The sequence below is a fragment of the Enhydra lutris genome, unplaced genomic scaffold (assembly GCF_002288905.1).
Source record: "Enhydra lutris kenyoni isolate GAN:26980312 unplaced genomic scaffold, ASM228890v2 scaffoldscaffold9, whole genome shotgun sequence".
NCBI classification, from domain to species: domain Eukaryota; kingdom Metazoa; phylum Chordata; class Mammalia; order Carnivora; family Mustelidae; genus Enhydra; species Enhydra lutris.
In genome coordinates this window covers 6773759-6796173 of record NW_019154093.1, presented here as the reverse complement: position 1 = coordinate 6796173, position 22415 = coordinate 6773759, and the positions used below count along the sequence as shown (strand labels likewise).

The window sequence follows — 22415 nt, the reverse complement described above, 5'->3', positions numbered from 1 at the left end:
GTCTGTAAAGTTCTCCTCATTTTGGAAAGTGTGAGCATTCCAGCCTCTTGTTTTTCTTCCTACTACTCATCAATAAGGCAAGAACACAAGGAAGGCAGCTTCTTGATAAACCTTGTCAACTAAAGCTGAGAGTATGTATTCCCATTCAAGAGAGAAACTTCTCAGAAAGAACTGCCTAGATACCTATGTAATTACAGAGGAAACACAACAGCTGGCTGTAGTAATCAATAGTATCTGAAATGTATAAATGTGAAGAGACAACCAATGATCCCAGGTCTCTGAAATATATTAACTATGTGAAGGACGGGCGCCTGGATGGCTCAGTGGGTTAAACCTCTGCCTTCAGCTCAGGTCATGATCTCAGGGTCCTGGGATCAAGCCCTACATCGGGCTCTCTGCTCAGTGGGGAGGCTGCTTCCCCCCCTCTCTCTGCCTGCCTCTCTGCCTACTTGTGATCTCTCTGTCAAATAAATAAATAAAATCTTAAAAAGAAAAATTAAAAAAAAACTGCGTGAAGGAGAAAACTCAAGGTGAATAAAGAGAATCACTACTCTAGAAGGAAACAATTAATTTACAGAAAGGAAACTTCTAAGATGCAAAAAAAAAAAAAAAAAATAGGAACAACCATGACAAGGAGACAAGGAACTACTTGGAAACAGAAAAATGACTGCAGGGCGCATGGGTGGCTCAGTGGGTTAAGCCGCTGCCTTCGGCTCAGGTCATGATCTCAGGGTCCTGGGATCGAGTCCCACATCGGGCTCTCTGCTCAGCAGGGAGCCTGCTTCCCTTCCTCTCTCTCTGCCTGCCTTTCTGCCTATTTGTGATCTCTCTCTGTCAAATAAATAAATAAAATCTTTAAAAAAAAAATGACTGCAAAAATTTAAATTTTACTGGAAAGCCTAGTGATAAAGTTCAGTTTCAAAAACAAAAACACAGGGCTCCTGGGCGGCTCAGTCATTAAGCGTCTGCCTTCGGCTTAGGTCATGATCCCAGCATCCTGGGGTCAAGTCCCACATCGGGCTCCCTGCTTGGTGAGAAGCCTCCTTCTCTCTCTCCCCCACTCTCCCTGCTTATATTCCCTCTCTCTCTCTCTGTGTGTGTGTCAAATAAATAAATAAAATCTTAAAAAAAAAAAACAAAAAAACAAAGTCAAAGAGCTAGAAAAGACAGCCTGTATGATGACATGGAAGGACTGAAGTAGTAGGTCTAGGAGCAATCTCAAAGGCACCCCCACAGGAGAGAATAATGGAAAGGTGAAATAACAGAAGAAAATATTCCTCAACAAAAAATACAAACACTTGAGACTGAATGAGCCTACCAAACACCAAAGAGGAGATGGACAAAAGATATATCCTGGTGAAATTTCAGAATTCCAAAAGAAAACAACAGAGTAGTAAAAAAAGATTATACTGTAGGTGATTCATAAAACACATTTAACATAACTGAACTCAACTACATAAACATGAAAAAGAATGGAAAGAAACAGTAAAGGCCACTCCACCTACCAACTATCCAACGAGTTATGTCAAAGAATAAAAGAGAAACGGGTCATGTGACTCGGCAAGCCAAAAAATCAAAGTACTTGTGTGCACAGAAGGGGATCTAAGCATTTAAAGATAAGACACATGTTGTACAATACTGCCCCTATACACTTCGCATACACAACAGAAGAACTACAATCTTGCTCAAGGATATAAGATAAAACATAGTAGTGACACTACCCATGGTGACATGTCTATACTTTATGGGTAAATTAGAGGGATTTTCTAAGGTAAATTGGATTATATACCATTTATATATAATTATATGAGCTGATTATAAAACCTAAGCGAGGGGCACCTGGGTAGCTCAGTGGATTTAAGCCTTTGCCTTTAGCTCAGGTCATGATCCCAGGGTCCAGGGATCGAGCCCCGCATTGGGCTCTCTGCTCAGCAGGGAGCCTGCTTCCTCCTCTCTCTCTGCCTACTTGTGATCTCTGTCAAATGAATAAATAAAATCTTAAAAACAAACAAAAAAACCCCTAAGCAATAATACAGTATTGTGATTTAGTCTCCTAACTAAAACCATGTTCTGTAAGAAACAACAATCAAGCTGATATCACACTTCTCTGCAAGCTGGAACACAAAAGCTCAATGATTTTCAAGTTCTAAGAGAAAAAAAAACTTATACCATACAGATTTTATTATGAAAAATACTTAACAAAATGGATTAAAATTATACTGGACACAAGAAACAGAAGCAACTAATTATGATTCAGAAGAAATAAAAAGACCTAGATGGGAAGAACAAAAGAAGACACTTCAGAAGACACTTGTTTGTTTGGCAAAAATTCTACGATTCAATTTTCTTCTCTACAGCTCAAAAACAGAAACTGCTTTCTTACCTCTCTTTCCCTCCCTCCCAAACAGAAAACAAAAACAAAGACAAAGACTAAAAATATTGCCACTGATGTCAAACAACTAACAAGTTTGTTTGTAATATACAGTATCATCCACAATGCCCCCCCCCTTTTTTTTTGACACTGGTAAACATTTCAAAACCATAGGGACAAAATGGATTAGTGCCTGCCTAAAGATGAAGGGAGTAGCAAGAGTAGGAATGCTTTTTCTTTCTTTCCTTTTTTTTTTTTTAAGATTTTATTTATTTATTTGACAGAGAGAGATCACAAGTAGACGGAGAGGCAGGCAGAGAGAGAGAGGGAAGCAAGGCTCCCTGCTGAGCAGAGAGCCCGATGCGGGACTCGATCCCAGGACCCTGAGATCATGACCTGAGCCGAAGGCAGCGGCTTAACCCACTGAGCCACCCAGGCGCCCCTCTTTTCTTTTCTTAATTGTAGTATAGTTGACACAGTGTTAGTTTCAGGTGTACAACACAGTGATAGAACAATTCTCTATGTTATACATTATGCTATGCTCACCAGAAGTGTTGCTACCACATATCACTAATATGACATGATTAAAATACCACTGACTATATTCCTTATGCTGTACCCTTCATCCCCATAACCTCCTCATTTCCTTACTGGAAGCCTCTACCTCCCATTCCCCTTGACTGCTTTCTGCCCAGCACCACACCCTCTGACAACCACCAGTTTGTTCTCTGTACTTATGGGTCTGGTTCTCCTTTTTGCTTATTCATTTGCTTTATGAGATACCACACACAAGTGAAATCACTTTGTTTTTGTCTTTCTCTGGCTTATTTCACTTAGCCTAATACTCTCCAGGGCCACGCATGTTGTCACAAATGGCAAGATCTCCTCCTTTTCTATGGTTGAGTAATATTCCATTGTGTACATATACCACATTTTCTTCATCCATTCATCCAGCGATGGACATTAAGGGTGCTCCATATCTTGGCTACTGTAAATAATGCCACAATAAACAAGGTTGCATGTACCTCCTCAAATGAGTGTTTTCATTTTCTCTGGGTAAAGACCCAGTAGTGGAATTACTGGATCACACAGTATTTCTATTTTTAGTTTTTTGAGAAACCTCTATACAGATGCTTTCCTGTGGCTGTACAATTTATATTCCCAACAGTGCACAAGGGTTCCTTTTGCTCTACATCCTCACCAACACGTGTTTCTTGTGTTACTTCTGCCATTCTGACAGATATGAGGTGATATCTCATTGTGATCTTGATTTCTATCTCCCCAAAGGTTAGTGATGTTGCACATCTTTTCATAAGTCTGGTTAGCCATCTCTACATCTTCTTTGGGAAAATGTATGTTCAGATCCTCTGTCCATTTTTAATCAAATTATTTGGTTCTTTTTCATGTTGTATAAGTTCATTACATATGTGAGATATTAACCCTTTTATTAGGTTTATCATTTGCAAATATCTTCTCCCATTCACTAGGTTGCCTTTCCATTTTACTGGTTTCCTTCACTGTGCAAAAGCTTTTTATTTTGGTATATTTTATTTTTGCTATTATTTCCCTTGCCTGAAGAGACATATCTAGAAAAATGCTGCTAAGGTCAAAGTCAAAGAAATTACTGTTTATATTTTCTTCTAGGAGCATTATGGTTTCAGGTCTCACATTTAGGTCCCTAATGCATTTTGAAATTATTTTTTTGTATATGGTGTAAGAAAGTGGTCCAGTTTCATTTTTTGTATGTAACTGTCCAGTTTTTCCTACCACTTACTGAGAAGACTGTTTTTTTCCCTTCTTGACCACCTTTGTCATAGACTAATTGACCATATAAACATGGGCTTATTTCTGGGCTTTCTATTCTGCTCCAATGATCTCTGTGTCTAGATCTATGTGTCTAGATGTGGTATCTAGACACATAGATACTAGATACCACAGTACTGGTACTGTACCAGTACTATACTTTTTTTTATTACAGCTTTGTAGTCAATATGGGTACAGGACTTCTTTCTCGGTGATGAAAATGTTCTTAAACTGACTGTGATAGCACAACAATGAAAATATTAAAAACTACTGAACTGTGTGGCTGCTCAACAATGTGCAAGCAGGTAACACTAAAAATACTCTCAATTAAATGACAGGCAAGACTCCAGAATAATCTCAACAACTGGGTGACAAAAACTTGTAAGTAACACTTAGTTTGGTGATGATATAATGGTTTTATGAACCATGTTTGAGTGCTTCTTGTCCAACCTCTACATTTATAAATAAGAAATTAGTATAAGCAGTTTTTATAAATTTAGCTATGAAATTAATGTCCTACTAGTCATCCCTCACATTTCATATAGATTTAACTGAATTTAAAAGCCAACCCAATTTAATTTTTAAGAGTCTGTAATAATTGTTGTGTATACGCAGGGATTTTCTCAATACTATGAAACCAAAAGTAAAAATTTTTTAAATAAACAAGTGTGGATACTGATTTAAGACAAAAAATACCAGTTCATTTTTAATTGTAGAAATAGTCTCATGGGTTCTACCCATTAACTTCAAAACATGTAAATGTTACATGCATAAACTTATAAAATAAAACTTATAACTTTAAAAAGTATGACAGCACAAAGTTAAGAGCATGGGCTCCAGTCTCAGGTCACATGAACCTGAATCCAACTCTGGCCACTTATCAGATAAACAACTTTTAGACTTAAAATTTCTTCATCCATAACATATAAAAATAGTGATACCTACTACCCAGGATTGTCCGGATGATTATATGAATATATTAAGCATGGTGCTTAGCAAACTGTAAATTCACAATAAATGCAAGCTATAATTATCACACTACTAAAAGATATCTTCCCTTGCTTTAAAAAATTAGGGTTCACTACAACATTTCACTTATAAACTATATCTACTGCTTAAAATAAAAGGAAAGCTCTAGGCAAATGACTCACCCCCTGTATTGCAAAAATTAAGCACTGGGGATAAAGTACATTTTTAGTTATAAAACAAAACACTGGAAGGAGGGAAAAAATATATATATACTGTGAATTGGTAAGCATTACCACCCACACCCACCTGAAAAGAAAAAAAAAATCACAATTAGAAATTTATTGGATCTTGGGATAAGTTTTTTTATAAAGATTCTACTTATTGGGGCACCTGGGTGGCTCAGCAGGTTAAGCATCTGCCTTCTGCTCAGGTCATGATCCCAGTTCCACATCGGACTCCTTGCCAAGTAGGGAGCCTGCTTCTCCCTCTCCCTCTCCCTCTACCTGTCACCCACCCCTGCTTGTACATTCTTGCTCTGTCAAATAAATAATTAAGTAGAGACTGAAAACTGTCAAATGTGCTTCATTTTCTTCCTCTTTTCTAAAACATGATCTTTTCATGACTGGCCCTTTTCTCCTTTTAGTCACAGCCCCAACACCCTAGAAGTCAAACGAGAACTCTCAAAATTAGGGTGTTCCCCTATTCCCTTCAATTGATCAATAGTAAGAACCTTCATTTCTATTTCTGAAACATCTTGGTGTTTCAGATAAATCTCTACCAGAATGAGCTAACCTATACAAGAAGTCAGGAACTGTTCCTTAATTTAAGATCTAAAGGATGATTACCAAGAATTAAAACAGGTGAAAAGGTAGAAGAGAAGATTAAAGAAAAGAACAGCAAATGTAAAGGTTCTTAGAAGGAGCAAGAAGAGAAAATTCAAGAAATAGAAACTCTAGGCGAATTAGAATTCTGTGAGTAAAGCAGGCCAGTCTGTAAGATAAAACTAATGACAACTCATGGGCCAAACACCACAGGACATTCTTCACAGATGGGGTGACCACACTGCACTTAACCAATGGTACCGTTGTTTATGACTATCATATCCATTTAGTTATTAATGTGCTCCTCTTCACTCTCAAAACTGTCTTAGTTTCTCAGTTTGGTCACCCTAAATATTAGTGTTTAGACAATGGTCTTTACCTTAAGAAAAAACACTGGAAGAGATGTCAGGAAATAATTCCTCAGCCTATGGAGTAAAAGTAAGTTCTCACTCCTACCCAAAGTTCTAATCATACCACTCTCCTATTGTTTTTCTACCTACTGGTAATGACACCTACCTGATGAAACCCCATTGCTTCTTCAAAGTGTAGTTCTTCAAGGAAGCCTTGCCTGATAACCCACTGAGGCACATTTAACTTACGTATATGTCAGTATCACTTTCTAGATAAAACTTTTTTCATCCTGGGATACCTACAGGCCCTAATATATTGTATTGTGCTTATTGTAATGCATTAGTGTTATCTTGTATATTAACCAAATGCCATTAATTTTGCATTTCTCAATATTTATTATGTAAAATCTGCAAGATACATTACAATAGAAAGATTTCTGTGATCAAATAAATACGAGAAATACAAATCTTTTCTCAGTGATTAACATCAGCATCAAAGGTTTGTATGTTTCTAACGAACTTTAACACAAGGTCATTTTTTAATTTAGAAGTATACTCCAAAATAATATTTTTGAGGTTTTCTTTAAATAATCTGCCATTTGGGTACTTGGGTGGCTCAGTCAGTTAGGCAACTGACTCTTGATTTCAGCTCAAGTCATGATCCCAGGATCATGAGATCAAGCCCTACGACAGGCTCTGCACTAGGCAAGGAACCTGAGTAAGATTCTTTCTCTCTCAGGGCACCTGGGTGGCTCAGTGTACCTCTGGGGCGCCTGGGTGGCTCAGTGGGTTAAAGCCTCTGCCTTCGGCTCAGGCCATGATCCCAGGGTCTTGGGATCGAGCCCCACATCGGGCTCTCTCCTCTACAGGGAGCCTGCTTCCTCCTCTCTCTCTCTGCCTGCCCCTCTGCTTACTTGTGATCGCTGTCTGTCAAATAAATAAATAAAATCTTAAAAAAAAAAAAAACCTACTCTAAAATAAAAAATAAGTAAAAATATTCTGAAAATTTAAAAATACATAAAATTATCTAAGAACTTAACAAAATTTTTCAGACAGTAAACAGATAATATACCATTTTGACAAAAGAAAAAAATTCCATACTATGAAGAATATAATTTCCTCACAAAAGACGGAGGGTGGGGGAATAAGAGGTAACTAGATAAAACAATTATCAAGGACATCTGGAAAAATAAAGCTAAAAAGAATATCAAAGAAAATACTGAATTATAATATTAACAAGGAGAAAAGTATGCCCTATCATATATCAAAGGTACAATAAATCAAGTATGTGGTATGGGCATGAAAATTAGATTAATGAAACAATAGAAAACACAAAGTTCAAGGTTTACTTAAGAGTTAGAATATGGAAAAAAAAAAAACAAAAAAAAAACGGAGTTAGAATATGACCAGTAATCACTTAAGGTGAGAAAATTTGGATCACCACCTCACACTTTACAACAAAATAAATACCAAACAGATTAAAAACAAATTGAAAAAATAAACACTAGAAGATAGGAAAGTCATATAACCAGAAACAGAAACAAGTTCTCATGAGAAAGATTAATGAACCTGATCACATTTAAAATAGAAACTGGAAATTCTTAAGGACAATCTGGGGTAAAAGTTTATATTAATAACATTACAATGTCAATATATCCTACTTATAAAGCAGTCTTAGAATCCATTGAAGAATACCAACCAAACTCTTCCCACCATCTTTCCATGCCACAATAACGCTGTACATGAATGTCCTGACAGATGCTCTCAAACGAATTAACAATGCTGAAAAGAGGGGCACCTGGGTGACTCAGTATGTTAAGTGTTAAGTGTCCGACTCTTGATTTCAGCTCAGGTCATGATCTCAGAGTTGTGAAATAGAACCCCCTGTCGGCAAGGGGTCTGTTTAAGATTCTCTTTTGCCGCCCATGTCACCTGCAAATCCCCAACATGGGTACATGTGCACGCTCTCTCTTAAAAAATAAAAAATAAAAATGCAGAAAAAAAAGAGGGAAACACTGGGCTCTTATCAGGGGACACTCCAAAGTCATCCTCCCATTTCCAACTGTGATGATGAAGCATAGTTAACACTGGCAAATTTGAAACCACTGATGATCACAGAGCTGGGAAAATTGTGAAGCTCATGGGCAGGTTAAAAAAGTGCGGAGTGATCAACCCTAGGTTTGATGTACAACTCAAAGATCTAGAAAACTGGCAGAATAATCTGCCCCCATGCCACCAACGTAGTTTCACTGTACTGACAACCTCAGCTAGCATTATGGACCGTGAAGAAGCACAACAAAAACACAGGAGGAAAACCCTGGGACTCTTTTTCTAGGGATGTAGTACAGGCCTACAAATAAAATGTCTTAATGGAAAAAAAAAGAAATAACATCCCCCCACCCGCCCAAAAAAGGCTAAAGACCAGAAATAAGCACAAAACTTACTCAATCTCACCTGAAAAAATTAAAATGACATACCATTTTCTCTCAGACTAGCAAAAATACAAATAGAGATAAAAATTCCCCTCTTTTTTTAAAACCTAAATATATCTAGGGAATTTCTCAGTGAACAGATCTATCTGTTTAGGGGCACTGGGGTGGCTCAGTCAGTTAAGGGTCTGCCCTCAGATCAGGTCATGATCCCAGAGTCGTGGGATTGAGCCCCATGTTGGGCTTAATGTTCAGTGGGGAGCCTGCATCTCTCTCTCCCTCTGCTACTCCCCCTGCTTGCTTATGCATTCTCTGTCAAATAAATAAAATCTTAAAAAAAAAAAAAAAGATCTATCCAATTCACTCTAGCGGCCACATAATCTTTTATTATATTATATTGATGCACATGTAGGTTGTTTCCAGCCGTTTTTCAATACAGTATTATTTATAGTTGTCATACTTGTACATATAAACTAGCTTACATATGTGAGTGTATATGTTTGTGTGTGTGTGTATATAAAATCAATTCCTGGGCGCCTGGGTGGCTCAGCTGGTTGGGCGACTGCCTTCGGCTCAGGTCATGATCACAGAGTCCTGGGATCAAGTCCCACATTGGGCTCCCAGCTCCATGGGGAGTCTGCTTCTCCCTCTGACCTGCCCTCTCATGCTCTCTCTCACTCTTTCTCTCTCTCTCCCAAAAATAAATAAATAAAAATCTTTAAAAAAAAAAAAAATCAATTCCTAAAAATGGAATCAAGAGGTTAAAGGGCATAGGCAAGGAAACTCTTTTCTGCCACAGGTCCTGTCCCCATGCATTAATAGAAACACCTTTTTGCAAGAAAAAAAGGGGATGGGGCAGAGGTGAATATAGATTTTTGATAGATGTTACTAAATTGCCCACCAAATGCATTTCACCAATATATACAGAAACCAATGGGCGGAATTTTTGGTTTTTTTTTTTAGGGGTTTTTTTTTTTTTTTGAAATTTTATTTCTTTATTTGTCAGAGAGAGAGAAAGAACAAGTAAGCACAAACAGAGAGAGCAGCAGGCAGAGGGAGAAGCAGGCTCCCCACTGAGCCAGGAGCCCGATGTGGGACTCAATCCCAGGACGCAGGGATCACAACCTGAGCTGAGCCCAACCAACAGAGCCACCCAGGTGTCCCAGAATTCTTGTTTCTTAAGCATTTCTCCACAACTTGGTATGAAGTGTTTTTCATCATTCTCAGTTTGGTAGGGAAAAATGTAACCTCATTGCTTAAATTTGCATTTTGTTGTGATATTTTCCATTTAATCATTTCCATTTTCATTTTTAAAATTTTGAATAAGAATCTTTCTGAATAGTTATTAACCATTTGTGATTGTTTCTATCAACTGCCTGATTATGGAATATTTTAGGAGATCCTGAGGCAGAGGTTCCCAAACCATTATAGTTAGTGGTTAAAACTTAGCAAGAACCTCACTCTATGCTTGGCACTTTTTTCCAAGCACTTTACATGACCTAATTCAATTTAGTCTCCCCAAAATCTGATCAAATAAGTACTGTTAGCACCTCTATTTTATAGATGAAGAAATGTAGTTCTGAGAATTTAAGGGAACATACATAAATATATTTACACAAAGAGCTCTGAAAAAGGCTCCCCCAAAAAAGTCCAAACATCCAAATTCTGGCTCCTCCTACCTCAACTGCTTCATCTTTTCCTACTTTCATATTCCCATTGCCTCCCTACCCCAAAAGCAAATGCTCTAGTTATTACAAATGACCAGTAGCGTACCTAGTCTTTCTGGTAGTTTCATGCCTCTCAACCATTACACACAGTGCTTTAGCTTTTCTAGTCATATTTCCACAATAAACATCTATTCAGCTATCCTGACTGAACTAAAGTTACAACTCATTAATAATGCCATAATCTCACACAATGCACATATGCCCAACTTTCTGAACAAGGTAAAATTCACAACTCTCTTTCACAGCACTACTACAGCAGATCTGTCTATAATAGCACTATAAAAAATTTACTCTAAAGTTGGGAATGCTATATGGAATCAAGTTCCCATACGCATTTCCGAAGCTGTAACATGAAACATCCCATTCTTGTTGTAGATCAATCTGCGGACAACAGGGTGTGGAGTTTTAACCCCACTCTGGAGACCATCTAAAACAGAACCCAATTTTTAAAAATGCTGTTTTTATACAAAAGCCTCTAGAGTTATATGAAAATTAAAAATATCTAGTTTCCTTCAACCTAAATTAAATCAAGACTCTATAAAGAATTAGAGATTTGACATTTCTCAAAGAAGGAAACAGGTCAGGGGTGCCTGGGTGGCTGAGTCCTTTGGTCGCCTGCCTTGGGCTCAGATCATGATCCCAGGGTCCTGGGATGGAGCCCCGTGTCGGGCTCCCTGCTTAACGGAGAGGAAGTCTGCTTCTCCCTCTCCCTCTGCTCCTTTCCCCTGCTCATGCTTGACTCTCACTCTCAATAAATAAAAAATAAAAAAGTCTGAAAAAAAAGAAAAAAGAAAAGGAAACAGGTTAAAGTATATGCTACTCCAGAGAGATTTTTGTGTTGGATACTGCTGTAAACCTAGCACCTATAATAATGATTAGTATAAAACAGAAGTTCAATAATCTTTTACTGAATAAATCAACTATTTTTATTAGTTAATAAGTAATTTAAAGGGGGCACCTGGGTGGCTCAGTTGGTTAAGCAAATGACTGCCTTCAGCTCAGGTCATGGTCCCAGGGTCCTAGGATGGAGCCTCACATCGGGCTCCCTGCTCAGAGGGGAGTCTGCTTCTCCCTCTCTCTCTGCCCCTCCCCCAACTTGTGCATGCTCTCTGTCTCTGTCTCAAATAAATAGATAAAAATCTTTAAAAAAATAAAAGTCAGTAATTTAAACCTTTTTTAAAATAAAAACTTGAACATCCGAAGAGTGTACCTATAAAATTACAAAAATAAGTGTGCCTGGGTGGCTTAGGCAGTTGAATGTCCAACTCTTCGTTTCGACTCCGTTCGTGATCTTAGGATCCTGGGATCTGGCCCACATCAGTTTCTACACTCAGCACAAAGTCTGCTTGCTCCTCTCCCTCCCCTTCTGTGCATGCAAACGCTCTCTCACTCTCTCTCAAATAAGTAAGATCTTTAAGATAAAAATAAAATTTACAGGACTCTCAAAGATTAAGCAGAAACTTCAAAATGTTTTTTATACTAGCAAGAGACCACTCAAAATTAAATGTCTTAGCTCTTTCCTTCAACCCCAAATGGTAATGCTTGTCTTTCCCTACTATTATTCCAATTTAAACATCCCTTACTTATACTTTCAAATTTGTTCATACCAATGATCTTTATAATCATTTTATCAAGTTAGAAAATGTAACAAAACAGTACTCACTTTGAACTGCAGCGCAGAACCATGAAAAAGACCCTGCAAGCTGAAACTGAGCAATCTCATTAATCAGAGGGGGGGAAAAATCACAACTGTTCTGTGAACTTTAAAATTTCTGTCATAACATTTAAAACCATTTGAGACTTTTTAACTGTCAATTATAAATGCACAGGAAAATGGCAAGTATTGTGTGATTAATATTTACTATTTTATCACTTAAAACAGAACATTTAAAATAAGAGTGTTCTCTTTTTTCTAAAAAAAAAAACTTACCAAGGGTAGGCAGTTCTTGCCTTCTCATTTTCCTCACATAACTTATCACACAGATTAAAAAGGTTTTCTATGCCTTGGCAAATTCTCTACATCTGTTCGAAGTATGGTTCAGCTTCCAACCTTTTACCCTTTGACTTTCAAATATTTTGTCAAATATTTCCAAGAATTTCTTTAATGTGGAATTCTTGCTAGAATCACTTCCTCTGGGACATCTTCATCCTTTCTATCACAATGACTTTCCTTACTCATGTTGATAAATTCACCTTTACTGTAAATTCCTTGGGCTTCATATGAATACTGTTCCCTTTATGACCACTGTATCATTCATCACATTAAGTTACTGATGGCCCGCATTCCCAAACAGATCTATCGCACATTAAACTGTTGATGTTAATTACTTGCTCATTAATCTTTGGAATCTGGGTGTGAAGTTCGTTTATCATCCCAATTTGCTATAGTAGCTTAATCCATGCTGATTCTGAAAAGAAACCATCGTTCACTAGCAATAAAAAGTTCTTCAGTCTCCTTTTCTTTAGTTTTCTTTCATGCAGCAAATAAACTTCAACACTAATAAATAATAGCTAAACTGAGTTCCTATTACAATTTAAATCTAATGATGTTAAAGTGATTTTACCTTGTTTTTTATATTCTTCCAAGTTTTTCAATATAGTTCATATTATACCTTCATATAGGCCTATAACTTCATATAGTGACCTATACTCACTTACCTGTCACTGTTTTCAAATCATCTATGATATCCAAATTTTCAAATCTAGTGTTATCACTTTTCATTTCTTCACTGAACTTTCATTTTTGTTGGTCAACCCTCCCCTCTGATTACCCAGTTTTGTGAAATGCCACACAGATTTACCATTAGAAGACAAAGAAGTAACACAACTACATCCTTTGCTGTTTATGCAAGAACTGAACAGACGCACAGTGACCAATCTCCAATAGACTTTGAGAGAAGTAACATGCTCATAACTGACATCTCTTAATTACCTACTGATTTGTGAACTGAAGAGCTAGCACAGTTTATACACTACACAAAAACTGAGAGTTCGCATACCACGAAAATGACATATGAAATGTGTTGTTAGGGAACTGGTATTATTTAACAAAACTGTGGCAACAGAACCTCAAGCAAAGTGAGCACAAACTAAACAAAGAAAAAAGTAGTGAGATGTGGAAAATACTTGCTGTCAAGTATGTGACAGGTCTCAAAAAAGACCGTAAATATCAGTATTTTTCCATTCTAGTCACTGATCTGCTACTAACATACTTACAGACCTTAAGCAAGAAACTTACTTCCTTGGGGTCTCACATTTTTCAACCCATGTAATTAATGAAATTGGTCTACAAAATCCTAAAAGTTCTCTCCAAACTTTGAAACTTGATGCTCACAATTCACTCCAAGTGAGGCATAAATTAAGAAAACAAATTGGTGTAATGGAGAATGAAAATTTGGTAAAGATACAATAAAAGTAGATCTCATTTTCTTTCCATAATGGCATTTCCTAACTAAATGATTTTTTAGAACATTAACAAATCTTCCTTTAAAATGGAATCATATCAGGGGCACCCAGTTTGCTCAGTCAGTTAAGGGTCTGACTCTTGGTTTCAGCTGAGGTCATAATCTCATGGGTCTTGGGATCAAGCCCTATTGGGCTCCCTACTCAGTGGGGAGTCTGCTTGAACATTCTCTCCTCCTGCTCCTCCCCCAACTCAAATGCGTTCACACTCAAGCTCTCTCTAAATAATAAATCTTTTTAAAATAAACAAATGAGGGGCGCCTGGATGGCTCAGTGGGTTAAAGCCTCTGCCTTTGGCTCAGGTCATGATCTCAGGGTCCTGGATCAAGCCCCGAATCAGGCTCTCTGCTCAGCGGGAAGCCTGCCTCCCCCTATCTCTCTGTCTGCCTCTCTGCCAACTTGTGATCTCTTTCGAATAAATAAATAAAATCTTTTAAAAAATAAATAAATAAAAATAAAATAAGCAAATGAAAATTTTAAAAAGAATCATATGTCTATTTTATTCATTGCAAAACTTATATAAAGTTAATAATTGTCCCCACTGAAATTACTTTGACATGAACTAAAAATTAAATAGGCTTGACTACTCCATCAAAACAAAACTATCAACTTACAGTAGATATACCTAGCATTTCTTTTTTTTTTTTTTTTTTAAGATTTTTATTTATTTATTTGACAGACAGAGATCACAAGTAGGCAGAGAGGCAGGCAGAGAGAGAGGAGGAAGCAGGCTCCCCACTGAGCAGAGAGCCTGATGTGGGGCTTGATCCCAGGACCCTGGGATCATGACCCAAGCCGAAGGCAGAAGCTTTAACCCACTGAGCCACTCAAGCGCCCCCCCCTAGCATTTCTGATTCATATTTCATGTGCTGTCAGCATGCTTTATTAGTCATGCTTCTTTTTTATTTTTTTAAGATTTTATTTACTTGACAGAGAGAGTACAAGGAGGGGGAGTGGCAGGCAGAGGGAGCGGGAGAAGCAGCCTGATGTGGGGCTCAAACACAGGACCCCAGGATCATGACCTACGCCAAAGGCAGATGTTTGACTGAGCCACCTCGGCACTCCAGTTTAATAATGTTTCTTAAAGGTTGTGTAGAATAAAAACCAAAGTTCTAAGTAAAAGCAGGTGAGGTAAGCTGGATTTTACAAATTAATAATTCTATAAAATGAAGCAACTGAATTAATTTCAAGTTCAAAAATTTCTGAACTCAGCCATTAGAAAATGTTTTATTACGGCACCTGTCAGTAAGTACAGCATGTGAGTCCTGATCTCAGGATTGTGAGTGCAAGCCCCATGTTGGGTGAACTTACTCTAAAAAAAATTGGGACTTGGGAGGAAGACGGCGAAGGAGTAGGAAACCTAAATTTCATCAGGTCCCAGGAGTTCGGCTAGATAGTTATCAAACCATTCTAAACACCTACAAATTCAACAGGAGCTAGAAGAGACGAGCAGCAATTCTAGGAACAGAAAATCAACCACTTTCTAGAAGGTAGGACATGCAGAGAAGTGAATCCAAGGCGATATTTAGAAAGAGAGACCACGAGGGGAGGGTCGGCTCCCAGCAAGGGGTGAAACAGCAGAACACAAAATCAGAACTTTTAGAAGTCTACTCCACTGAGGGGCATCACTCCAAAGGCTAAGAGGGGGATGGAGCCCTTGCAGCAACAGTGTGGTCTCGGGACCCACAGGGCCACAAAAAGACCAGGGGTGTCTAAGTGTGGCAGAGCTCCCAGGTATCAGAGCAGGGAAGCCAGCTGCAGAGAGGGAGCCAAGGAGTGGGCTCTCAGCTCAGGGTCACCTTAAACCGTGATCCAAGGCACAGTCAGGCCACTGCTCTTCAAGCAGAAACCCCACAAATGGCTGATCCAGGGAGACCCCCTCCTTCCTCATCTGGGAGGAGTGGCGCAGGAGTGCACTGCAGGAATCTGTTGAGTTTGGAGATTCCAAATGGGGCCGTGCACAAGATAGAAATGCTTGGTCACAGGCCAGGTGAGCATGGAGTACGGACAGAGACCAGAGAGATGGAAGATATTCATTGCTTTTCTCTGAGGGCGCACTAAGGAGTGGGGCCCCGAGCTCTCAGGTCCTACAGGGCAGAGACTGGGAGGCTGCCATTTTCATTCCCATCCTCCAAAGCTGAACAGAGAGCATTCAGGGAACAAAAGCTACCAAGAGCAAAACCGAGCAAATTACTTAGCCTGGCCCCTGGCAAGGGCGGTACAATTCCACCTGGGGCAAAGACATTTGAGAATCACTGTAACAGGCCCCTCCACCAGAAGATGAGCAAGAATATCCAGACAAAACCAAGTTCACCAATCAGTGAGACCCATGGAACTCCAGAGCTAGGAGAAAGCAACAACTACAATTCATGGCTTTGTCCCCAAGATTCTATAGTCTTTCAAAGTTAATTTTTTAAATTTTACTTTTCTCTTATTCTTTTTAATTTTTCCTCAATCTTATTTTAACCTTTTTTAACTCTTTTATCTTATCAATACCTGTTTAAAAATTTTTTAAATAAAAAATCTTTTAAAATGTTCATTATTATAGTCATATTCTATCCCTTCATTGTATTTAACCTTATTTTTTGTATACATATAGCTTTCTCTTCCTTCAAAATTTTGGGATAAAGTTTCATCTAACAGATCAAAATATACCCTATACCTAGTACATGGCGATGTTCTAGTCTCCAACCTGATGACATTCTTTCCTTCTTTTCTTTTCTTTATTCAACCAACTTCTTATCAATTCCTTTTTAAGAATCATTTTTTTTAATTTTCATTTTTACATTCATATTCCATCCCTTCATCATGTTTACCCTTATTTTTGTACACATTTAAGTTTTTCTTTCTTTGAAATTATAGGAGATAGTGTCTTCTAACAGACCAAAATACACCCAAAATCAAGTGTGTGGTTCTGTTCTATTCACCAGTCTAATATATCTGTGTGTGTGTGAGTGTGTGTGTGTGTATAACTATTGTTTCCTTTTTTTTCCGCCTTTCTTCTTCCCCTGGTTTCAGGTCTCTTCAGATTTGGTTAGTGAATATCTTTCTGGAGTCACTGCTATACTTTTAGTATTTTGTTCTCTCATTCACCTATTCTTATCTGGATAAAGTGACAAGGGAGAAAAACAACAAAAAAAAGAACAAGAGGCAATACCAATGGCTAGGGACCTAATCAATACAGACATTAGTAATATGTCAGAAATAGAGTTCAGAATGATGATTATCAAAGTGCTAGGTGGGCTTAAAAAAAGCATGGAGGACACTAGAGAATCACTTTCTGGAGAAATAAAAGAACTAAAATCTAACCAAGCTGAAATCAAAAAAGGTGTTAATGAGGTGCAATCAAAAATGGAGGCTTTTGGGGCGCCTGGGTGGCTCAGTGGGTTAAGCCTCTGTCATCGGCTCAGGTCATGATCTCAGGGTCCTGGGATCAAGCCCCACATCGGGCTCTCTGCTCAGTGGGGGGGGCCTGCTTCCTCCTCTCTCTCTGCCTGCCTCTCTGCCTACTTGTGATCTCTGTCAAATAAATAAATAAAATCTTAAAAAAAAATGGAGGCTTTTTTAAATATTTCATTTATTTATTTGAAAGAGAGTGACACAGAGAGAGAAAGAACACAAGCAGGGGGAGTGAGAGTGGGAGAAGCAGGCTTCCCGTCAAGCAGGGAGCTCAATACAGGGCTTGATCCCCGGACTCTGTGATCATGCCCTGAGCCGAAACCAGATGCCTAATGACTGAGCCACCCAGGCACCCCAAAAATGGAGGCTGTTACTAAGAGGATAAATGAAGCAGAATAGAGAATTAGTGATATAGAAAACCAAATGATAGAGAATAAAGAAGCTGAGAAAAAGAGACAAACAACTACTGGACCACAGAGAATTTGAGAGATAAGTGATACCATAAGATGAAACAATATTAGAATAATTGGGATCCCAGAAGAAGGAGAAAGAGAGGGCCAGAAGGTATATTGAAGCAAATTACAGCAGAGGATTTCCCTAATTTGGCAAAGGGAACAAGCATCAAAATCCAGGAGGCATAGAGAAGCCCCCTCAAAATCAATAAAGACAGATCCACACCCCATCATCTAATAGTAAAACTTACAAGTCTCAGTGACAAAGAGAAAATCCTGAAAGCAGCTCAGGACAAGAGGTCTGTAACATACAACTATAGAAATATTAGACTGGCAGCAGACCTATCCACAGAGACCTGGCAGACCAGAAAGTGTCGCAGCTGGGGCGACAAATCGACCAGGAACATGAGGGTAAGAGGATGGTGAAAAGAAATTAAGAGACAAAGAGATGGGGGCAGGAGGAGCACTGAGGAGGATGTCCAACAGTGCTCCTCCTGCCCCCATCTCTTTGTCTCTTAATTTCTTTTCACCATCCTCTTACCCTCACGTTCCTAGTCGATTTGTCGCACCGGCCGCGACAAGAAAGGACTGGCATGATATACTCAGAGCACTAATGAAAAAATATGTAGCCAAGAATACTATATCCCGCTAAGCTGTCGTTGAAAATAGTAGAGATAAAAAGCTTCCAGGACAAACAAAAACTAAAAGAATTCACAAACACCAAGCCAGTCCTGCAGGAAATATTGAAAGGGGTCCTTGAAGCAAAGAGAGCCTAAAAATAACAGACCAGAAAGGAACAGAGATAATACACAGTAACAGTCAGTTTACAGGCAATACAATGGCACTAAGTTCGTATCTTTCAATAGTTACCCTGAATGTAAATGGGCTAAATGCTCCAATCAAAAGACAAAGGGTATCAGAATGGGTAAAAAAATAAGACGTGTCAGCAAGAAACTCATTTTAGACCCAAAGACACCTCCAGATTTAAAGTTTTGGAGTGGAAAACAATTTACCATGCTAATGGACATCAAAAGAAAGCTGGAGTGGCAATCCTTATATCAGAACAATTAGATTTTAAGCCAAAGACTGTAGTAAGACATAAGAAGGACACTATATTATTCTTAAACGGTCTGTCCAACAAGAAGTTCTAACAATTTAAATATTTATGCCCCTAACATGGGAGCAGCCAACTATATAAACCAATTAATGACAAAATCAGGGGTGCCTGGGTGGCTCAGTAGGTTAAGCCTCTGCCTTCAGCTCAGGTCATGATCTCAGGGTCCTGGGATCGAGCCCCACATCGGGCTCTCTGCTCAGCAGGGAGCCTGTTTCCCCCTCTCTCTCTGCCTGTCTCTGCCTACTTGTCAAATAAATAAATAAATATTTTTTTTAAAAAATAACAAAATCAAAGAAATATATCAACAATAATACAATAACAGTAGGGGACTTTAACAGCCCCCTCAATGAAATGGACAGATAGATCATCTAAGCAAAAGATCAACAAAGAAATAAAGGCTTTAAATGACACACTGGACCAGATGGACATCCCAGATACATTCAGAACATTCCATCCCAAAGCAACAGAATACACATTCTTCTCTAGTGCACATGGAACATTCTCGAGAATAGATCACATCCTGAGTCACAAGTCAGGTCTCACCGGGTACCAAACAACTGGGATCATTCCCTGCATATTTTCAGATCACAGTGCTTTGAAACTAGAACTCAACCTCAAATACATGGAGGCTAAAGAGCTTCCTATAAAGAATGAATGGGTCAACCAGAAAATTAAAGAAGAATTGAAAAAAATTCATGGCACAAATGAAAATGAAAACACAGCAAAATTGGTCCTGAAAGGAAAGTATATAGCAATACAAGCCTTTCTCAAGAAACAAGAAAGGTCTCAAGTACACAATTTAACCCTACACCTAAAGGAGCTGGAGAAAGAACAGCAAAGAATGCCTAAACCCAACAGAATAAGAGAAATAATAAAGATCAGAGCAGAAATCAATGAAATAGAAACCAAGAAAACAGTAGAACAAATCATTGAAACTAGGAGCTGGTTCTTTGAAAGAATTAGTAAGATGGCTAAACCCCTGGCCAGACTTCTCAAAAACAAAAGAGAAAGGTCCCAAATCAATAAAATCATGAATGAAAGAGGAGAGATCACAACCAACACCAAAGCAATACAAACAATTATAGAACATATTATAAGCAACTACACACCAGCAAATTTGACAATCTGGAAGAAATGGATGCATTCCTAGAGACATATAAACTACCAAAACTGAACCAGGAAGAAACAGAAAACCTGAACAGACCCATAACCAGTAATGGGTCATCAAAAATCTCTCAATAAACAAGAGCCCAGGGCCAGAGGGCTTCCCAAGGGAATTCTACCAAACACTGAAAGAAGAATTAATACCTCTTCTCCTGAAACTGTTTCAAGAAGAGAAATGGAAGGAAAACTTCCAAACTCATGTTATGAGGCCAGCATTACCTTGATCCCAAAACTAGGGATCCCAAGGACCCCATCAAAAAGGAGAATTACAGAACAATATCCCTGATGAACACAGGTGCAAAACTTCTCACCAAAAAGTAGCCAATAGGATCCAACAGTACACTAAAAGGATTATTCACCACAACCAAGAGGGATTTACTCCTGGGTTGCAAGGTTGGTTCAACATGTGCAAATCAATCAATGTGATATAATACATTAATAAAATAAAGAACAAGAACCATATGATAGTCCCAACAGATGCTGAAAAAGCTTGACAAAATACAGCATCCTTTCTTGATCAAAAATTCCTCAAAGTGTAGTGATAGAGGGCAAATACCTCAATATCATAAAAGTCATCTATGAAAAACCCACAGTGAATATCATTCTCAATGGGGAAAAACTGAGAGCTTTCCCCTAAGGAACACAGCAGGACTGTCCACTATCACCAATGCTATTCAACATAGTACTACAAGTCCTAGCCTCAGCAATCACAACAAAAAGAAATAAAAGGCATCTGAATCAGCAAAGAAGTCAAACCCTCAATCTTTGCAGATGATATGATACTTTATTTGGAAAACTCAAGACTCCACTCCAAAACTGCTAGAACTCATACAGGAATTCAGTAAAGTGTCAGAATACAAAATCAATGCACAGAAATCAGTTGCATTTCTATACACCAATAGCAAGAGACAAGAAAGAAATTAAGGAGTTGATCCCATTTACAACTGCACCTAAAACAATAAGATACCTAGGAATAAACCTAACCAAAGAGGCAAAGAGTCTATACTCAGCAAACTATAAAGTACTCACAAAAGAAACTGAGGAAGACACAAAGAAATGGAAAAACGTTCCATTCTCATGGATTGGAAGAACAAATATTGTGAAAATGTCTATGCTACCTAAAGCAATCTACACATTTAATGCAATCCCTATCAAAATACCATTTTTTTTCAAAGAAATGAAACAAATAATCCTAAAATTTATATGGAACCAGAAAAGACACTGAGTAGCTAGAGGAATGTTGAAAAAGAAAACCAAACTGGGCAGCATCACACTTCCAGACTTCAAGCTCTATTACAAAGCTGTAATCATCAAGACAGTATGGTACTGGCACAAAAACAGACTCACAGAGCAATAGAACAGAATAGAGAGCCCAGAAATGGACCCTCAACTCTATGGTCAACTAACCTTTGACAAAGCAGGAAAGAATGTCCTATAGAAAAAGACAGTCTCTTCAACAAATGGTGTTGGGAAAATCAAATAGCCACATGCGGAAGGATGAAATTGGACCATTGCCTTACACCACACACAAAAATAGACTCAAAATGGATGAAAGACCTTAATATACGTCAGGAATCTCTCAAAATCCTTGAGGAGAACACAGGCAGCAACCTCTTTGACCTCAGCCGCAGCAACTTCTTCCTAGAAACATCACCAAAGGCAAGCGAAGCAAGGGCAAAATGGACTACTGGGACTTCATCAAGATAAAAGGCTTTTGCACAGCAAAGGAAATAGTCAACAAAACCAAAAAAGACAACTGACAGAATGGGAGAAGATATTTGCAAATAACACACCAGATAAAGGGCTAGTATCCAAAATCTATAAAAAACTTATCAAAACTCAACACCCCAGGAACAAATAATCCAATCAAGAAATGGGCAGAAGACATGAACAGACACTGCAGCCAAGAAGACTTCCAAATGGCCAACAGACACATGAAAAAGTGCTCCACATCACTTGGCATCAGGGAAATACAAATCAAAACCACAGTGAGATACCATCTCATACCAGTCAGAATGGCTAAAATCAACAAGTCAGGAAACAGATGCTGGAACCCTCCTACACTGTTGGTGGGAATGCAAGCTGGTGCAGCCACTCGGAAAACAGTAGAGAGGTTCCTCAGAAAGTTGAAAATAGGGCTACCCTATGACCAAGCAATCACACTACTGGGTATTTACCCTAAAGATACAAATGTAGTGATCTGAAGGGGCATGTGCCCTGAATGTTTATAGCAGTAATGTCTACAACAGCCAAACTATGGAAAGAACCTAGATGTCCATCAACAGCTAAATAGATAAAGAAGATGAGGTGTGTGTATATATATATATATATATATATATATATATATATAT

At 38.3% G+C, this 22415-nt stretch overlaps 1 protein-coding gene across 1 annotated transcript in view; it reads right to left on the bottom strand.

Annotated features, from left to right (window-relative positions):
- Positions 1–22415, bottom strand: part of LOC111142969 (zinc finger MYM-type containing 4) — a 148977-nt gene that overhangs the window by 80625 nt on the left and 45937 nt on the right. The window lies entirely within an intron of this gene.